Source organism: Oratosquilla oratoria, chromosome 22 (genome assembly GCF_046742065.1).
Source record: "Oratosquilla oratoria isolate Oo_2021 chromosome 22, ASM4674206v1, whole genome shotgun sequence".
NCBI lineage: Eukaryota > Metazoa > Arthropoda > Malacostraca > Stomatopoda > Squillidae > Oratosquilla > Oratosquilla oratoria.
The window spans coordinates 37,550,424-37,557,923 of NC_134798.1; the positions used below are offsets into that span (position 1 = coordinate 37,550,424).

The following is a 7,500-nucleotide window of genomic DNA, read 5'->3' on the forward strand; positions in this document are numbered from 1 at the left end:
TAATGTAGACAAAAGTGAAATCTCATCCTGATTTTAACGCCGTCAGCAGCGTTGTGGTCTTTGTTTCTGCTATGGGTAGGCGATTCTTTGCAGCCTCTTGGCTGAACATTGGCTTGAAAAGGGTTTCAATCGATTGACCCCGTTCAGGCTGCGGTTGCCCCGGAGTTATACAAGATCACCTTCCCTTAGCTGGAATGAAATCCTTAAAATACTTCAGCCCTTTGATGAGTTAGATAACGTTTTGGGTTTTTGCTGTGATATATTCATTCTGAACGTAATGTTTTTCTGAGGTATTAGACAATTCACGACTTGTGATTTTTATTGGCTGCCGACTGTCGATTTTATTCAGCTGAGGGAGATAGAAATTTTCCAGCACAATCGAAACTTTCGAAATTTTTCGCTTTTAACCAAAACTGCAATTGTCGGCTGAGACAGTTTATGAACTAGGCCTCTTGTCTATTGTCATTTTATTTTCTGTTCATTGGCAACCCGGAAGTTGACTGCGGAGTGTCATGACGGGCGCGATGAACTCTGTCCTTCGTTGCGGAAGAACCTGAGTTCGACTTAACCACTTCATCCTATTGATAGACTTCATAGGTTTTTTATTCTTCAGGCTGACCGTAGAAGTTGTGAAGTTGTGAAGTAAAACTTCAAAGATTAAATAGGAAACACAAATTACTTTAATAGCATGATCAGCATCCTTGAAATGTATAATTGAAAGTGGAAAGACCAATTGGAAATCGTATGACTTAAGATTTGTAACAGGTAGAAATATGAAGTATGAAATCGAGATCTTTAGAGAAGATAATCTCTGCCGATTGAAGACCCATTTACACCGCTTCCCTCTACTTCCCGAGGATCCGACCTCAGAGGAATAAAAATGTCAGCTAGAAGAAAAGTCTACGTCAGTGATTCAAAGAGGTTGTATTTCTTTTAATGGATATATTCCTCACGAATATCCAGTGTAGACTAAGTTGAAACTGTCATTGACACTCGCGCACTAGTCCATGCGTATTTCCTACCTAAATACAGATAGGAACTATTACTTGTGGATATATTTGCACAGACATGTAGGCCTATACTTACATGATTACTCATTCCCATTTTATCATGTAATAAATAGGCCTATTTGGCTAAACTGTGTAATTGTACAGGAGTCTTTGTGGCGAAGCCTCCAGAACGAGTCTTTAGTTGAGTATGACTTCACACCAAAGGATGACCCCCCCCCCCCGAACCTCCACCTTTGTTACCTCCCATAGCCTTGTGTTCCCATTGTACGGCTCAACTTCGCCCAGAGGCAACTACATATAACACACTTTGAAGTTTTAAGATTGTTGGATGAACACCTTAGCAATGTGTCGTAACATCTGTCAGTTGGCTTTCATGGTTTGCTTGTTTTATTTTACTGTTCGGGTATTTGTTTACTTTATTAATCTTTTTCCTGCACTCGACCTCAGTATGAATGGAAAGAGATTTGGGCACAAGTAGTAACCCATTACCTTTTAAAACAGAAACGCTCCAAATTAAACCTGGACTAAGACTTGATAACACCCTATCTATATTTCTTCATCCTTCAAATATACTCGATGCCAGAGTCCAAGTTACTGTTCTTTAATTGATGTCATGAACGCGTCTTTAAAAACCAGGTACAATATATCGAGTGTTTTAGATGGGAATGTTCACGGTAGTCTAGGGTTCAAATGCCCCTGATTTCGTTCCGTTTGCTCTGTCGCGAACACAACAAAGGGGTGTGAACCTGTAAAGTTCTTTAGGGCTCCACGTGTCCTCAATCACCCAATACACGTGGTAAACTTTAGGCGTATACCCAAAACTACATTTTTTCCCCCAGGAGATAAGGAATGTCTTGTTAGATTATATTAGAAAACTTAAATCCTTTGAAAATAGCCTGGCGGTAGGTAGTGTACCATCCGATATGAAAGGATTTAATAAAGACTCGTACAAACCCTTCGCTGGTGGCAGTCAGTTCAACAGAAAAAAATGCCAACAGGTACAGAAGGAGAAAAGGCTCTGTCGGAAAGGTTCTTTGAAAAGCGTGAGCGAAGGTGAAGCAATTGAGGATGTGCCCCCTGAAATACTTTTCTGGTATCTTCTGAAGGTTCGCCTACCCCAGTGTAGGTACGGTTGGAGATAAAAGTTCACCTTTTCTTGGATGTTTTGGCGTTAGGAATTTAGAGACTCTTGTAAATAATGAATAAAAATAGATGTCAACCAGGGATAAAATTGGGATTTGTTGCTCCATCTAGACCACTGCGTTATCGACGTATCACAGTGGGTTTCCGAGACTGCTGAGAAATATTTGCATAACCGCTTTATGCCAGACGCTTCAGCGGGAATTAGAGTGTGAGGGGTTGGCAGCGTGCTTGCAGACATCTGCCTTGACAAATCCGTTTCCCGACATCTTTTCGTGTCCAACTTTTGAAAAAAAAAAAAAAAAAAATGAGGCGCGGAGGTGCGATGATCTATGTTCCCTAAATGTCGGGGAGATGCTAGATTATTTAGTGGGCATGCTGCCGCGTCTCTGCACTAAATAACCCATTGGTTTGCATTCCCCCACACTCTGTCTTGCCCTCCCCCATATCTGTCTCTGACTCTCTCTCGATCCATGTCTCCCCCCCCCTCTCTCTCTCTCTCTCTCTCTCTCTCTCTCTCTCTCTCTCTCTCTCTCTCTCTCTCTCTCTCTCTATATATATATATATATATATATATATATATATAATGTAATAAAGTAGTAGCCTCTGTGTTTGTTCACGAACTCCTAGGGTTTTGGAGATACACTCCCATAACCATACATATTCTGATACCCTATCATTCCAGGTACTTGGATAACTATATTTAATTTTAAAAATATATATATATTTTGGTTAAGGTTAAGGGTTGAAGTTAGGTGGGGTATGGTTAGGTTAGGGATTATTCATGAACTCCTAGGTTTTTGCAGATAGACCCCCTATAATCATATATATTCTGAAACCTTATAACCCAAGGTACTTGGATAACTATCATTTGTCTGTCTGTTTGTTCACGAACTCCTAGGGTTTTGGAGATAGAACCGCTTAACCCCATATATTCTGATACCCTATCACTCCAGGTACTTGGATAACTATATTTCATTTCCAAAAAACAAAAAACAAAAATTTGGTCAGGGCTAAGGGTTAAAGTTAGGTGGCGTATGGTTAGGTTAGGGATTATTCACGAACTACTAGGTTTTTGCAGATAGACCCCTATAACCATATATATTCCGAAACCTTATAACCCAAGGTACTTGGATAACTATATTTCATTTGTATCTACTATATTAAAATAGTAGCCTTTGTCTGTTCACGAACTCCCCCAAAACCATATATATTCACCATAACCGAGGATAGTTGGATGAGTATATTTTATTTCCAAAGGGCGTCTCCATCCTCAAATTTATTTTTTCTTATTTTCTCAACATTTTATTTGTTACCTTTTCCATTGAGTTGCATTGAAACATGTAACTTTTCTCCACAAATTCTGTCAAAATTAAAATGATCGTCATTTACCCGCAGCAACGCGCGGATAATTTGGCTAGTATATATATATATATATATATATATATATATATATATATTCCTATCTATCTCGCTTTTTCTATCCCTATCAATCTCTGTATCTCCACACACACACCATGACAAATTTTGCTAATGTTATGGTTCGCGTCTTCACCTCCAACGCGTCAAGTCCGTGATCGAGCCCCGTCTTGCCTTGAAAGCCTTACTAACACTTCTAATCATCACTGGCCCCCTTGTGTAAAGAGTTACATTTGTGTGTATATGTGTGTGTGTGCGCGCGCTTGCGTCAGGTGAAAATATTGCCATAGCTTCCTACATATATTATATATATATATATATATATATATATATATATATATATATTATATATATATATATATATATATATATATATATATATATATTAATATAATATAATACAAGCTCTGAGCTCTCATCCGGAAGAATTAAAGCACTCCACAAGTCCGGTACATGAACAAACTATGGTGAATCACACACACACACATACACAGACACCCGCATGCAGAAACACACACGCACACACACACACACACACACACATTTGTACCCGTTAAGCTCACTCTGAAGTTTAATGGCAGGATAATTATCTCAAAGAAATCATGTTTTGTTTCGCCATAATAAATAAGATTTCTTGATATCTGAACTTGCGCACGTTTTATACACACACACACACACACACACATATATATATATATATATATATATATATATATATATATATAATATCAGACAAAATGTTGCTGTGGGTTCTTCGTGATTAATATGTATATATATATATATAATATATACACACACATATATATATATACATATATATACCAAGGCTTTTTCCCCCTTACAAGGGAGGTAGCCAAAAAGGAAAAGGCATAAAATCATTCCCACCCATTGCATCCCTGAATGCACTCCACACCCCTCCACCCTCCCTCTTATCTTAGCACCTCCTGGATGACGGGTCATCCCTGCACCTTGTCCACTGCCCTGGGTCAGAAGCAGTGTCACAAGACACAGCGCATCCACAGCAAGGCCGCTTCATTAAATCGGCGACCCCCCCTCTCCTTCCCTCCATGCATAAAAGGAGAAGACGGGGAGAAATCCCTTCGGGCTGCGTCAAATTTTGCTCACACATACTACCTCACCCCCCATCCCCCCGCCCATTCCTCATGCATCACAACATCATAGATATAGATATATATATATATATATAATATATATATATATATATATATATATATATATTAATCACGAAGAACCCACAGCAACATTTTGTCTAAGTGATATATATATATATATATATATATATATATATATATATATATATATATATATAAATAGGAAATTGGTATGTTATAACACATTTGTAAAAGTTCACTTTAAATCCACTATCGGAGAAATAATAACGGAAAGTACAGGGAAACTGTATATTTCGACTACTATCTGTAGTCCTCTTCAGCAGAATGCTTACATGAAGTTAAGGTACAAGTATATATATATGTGTATATGTATATGTATGTATATATATGTATAAATATATGTATATATATATGTATAAATGTATGTATATATATATGTATATATATGTATATGTATTTCTGGGGCACAGGTTTTCTCCAAGGCAATTCTGGTTGAAATCAACTGCACTAGTTGCTTTAACAATCTTCAAGACTGTATTCTTTAATCTGGAGAATACTTTCCTATTAGCAACTGAGAGGGACTGGAAGTAGTCATTCATGACTCAAAAGAATATACGCAGTGTATGCCAACTGGTATATTTTTGCATAGTAATAGTATTGAACAACTATTGACTCCACCGAAACTATAGTTTTTCGCCTCGTCGTGAGGCGTCTTCAGGGTGAGGACTGCTTTGTAGGATGCTCTGCTATATTGAAGGTCTTCCAACGAATAATGACCGCTGGTAGGATGGGCTGGCTTATAAGGCTCAGCCTGCCTAGCTCAGACGGAATACTGGCCTCTCATTGGCTGAGAGGGGCAGTATGAGATATTGTCCGGGAGCCAAGGGGGTGGGATTTTGTCTGGGAGCCAAGGGGGTGGGATTTTGTCTGGGAGCCAAGAGGGTGGGATTTTGTCTAGGAGCCAAGAGGGTGGGATTTGGTCTGGGAGCCAAGAGGGTGGGATTTTGTCCGGGAGCCAAGGGGTTGGGATTTTGTCTAGAAGCTCTGGCCTGAGTTGCTGCTGCTCTGGTTACTGGTCCTAGACGCTGAATAATTAGCTGGATATGTTTCATTTGTTCGCGGGGCTGCTGCTGTCTAAGGGCTTGTTGTTCCTGGAGGGGGTTATTCTTTACAGGGCGCGCGGAAGGGAGAACAAAATCGGCAGCTTGCTGTATGTTGATGGTAGGGCGCTGGCAAGTAATAGATGCTGCTTCTGCAATCTGCAGCTTCCTGAAGGCAGACTCCTTGTGAAGAATTTCCGTTTGGTCTAGCAGTTTATTTAGAGGAGGCTTCATGTTGTGTGTTTCAGTGAAATACTGGGAAATTGATCCCTGGTTTCTATGGAATTGTAGGCGACGTCGCAGTGTAGAGGAGGTCCTGCCCATGTATGTGCTGGAGCCGTCGCAGCGGCCCTCCTGACATGAAAATTTGTATACAACATTGGTGGTAGCCTCACTCGGGGCCCTGGGCGCCGTGCTATTCCTCATTATCAGGGAACTAATGAGGTTAGGTTTGCAGAATATTTTCAAGTCTATGATGGCATTTCTGTTAGTTTGGGTGACTCCTCTCTTGATGATATTCCTAAGGGCATCACACTCCTCGCGGTACCGATCATGAAAAGAATTATGGTGGTAAACGGTGATTTTCTCCTTGGGAGGGGTGGGCAACTGGGTCGGGTCTGCAAACTGGTCCAGTTTTTTCTGTATGACTTTCTCGATGAGATGGTCTGCATAGCCGTTGTTGGTGAGGAGCTGGCGGATACGGTCGAGTTCTCTGTGGATCTCAGTCCAGCTACTACAGTGGGTAAGGGCCCTCTTCACATAGGAAGATATCACGGATATCTTGTATGAAACAGGACATTCTCCCCTGGCATTGAGGCAGCGGCCCACGTTGGTGGCTTTAGTGTATACCTTAGTCTTGAAGCCCTGTTCTTGTTTAGAGATGTCCACATCTAGGAAGGGGAGGCACCCCTCTACACTGCGTTCACAGGTGAAGGTCAGGCTGGAATTACCTTCAAGAGCAGTAATCATGTGAGGAACCTCTTCGTCGGTAGTAGTGGTGATGAAGATGTCATCGATGTATCTCGCATATATTCCTGGAGGGGGGTTATTGTTGAAAGTCCTTTCTTCCACCTGGGCCATATACATATTAGCAAAAAGTACCCCAAGTGGGGATCCCATCCCCACTCCATCAACTTGTCTGAATAATTCCCCTTTATGGGAGAGGAAAGGGGCCTCCTTGGTACAAAATCCCACCCCCTTGGCTCCCGGACAAAATCTCATACTGCCCCTCTCAGCCAATGAGAGGCCAGTATTCCGTCTGAGCTAGGCAGGCTGAGCCTTATAAGCCAGCCCATCCTACCAGCGGTCATTATTCGTTGGAAGACCTTCAATATAGCAGAGCATCCTACAAAGCAGTCCTCACCCTGAAGACGCCTCACGACGAGGCGAAAAACTATAGTTTCGGTGGAGTCAATTGTTGTTCAATACTATTACTATGCAAAACTATACCAGTTGGCATACACTGCGTATATTCTTTTGAGAGTCATGAATGACTACTTCCAGTCCCTCTCAGTTGCTAATAGGAAAGTATTCTCCAGATTAAAGAATACAGTCTTGAAGATTGTTAAAGCAACTAGTGCAGTTGATTTCAACCAGAATATGTGTGTATATATAAATATGTGTATGTATATATGTATGTATATATGTATGTATATATGTATATATATATATATATATATGTATGTATATATATGTATG

At 40.4% G+C, this 7,500-nt stretch overlaps 1 protein-coding gene across 1 annotated transcript in view; it reads left to right on the top strand.

Annotated features, from left to right (window-relative positions):
* The window catches only part of cher (filamin A protein cher), a 124,035-nt gene that overhangs the window by 761 nt on the left and 115,774 nt on the right, over positions 1-7,500 (top strand). The window lies entirely within an intron of this gene.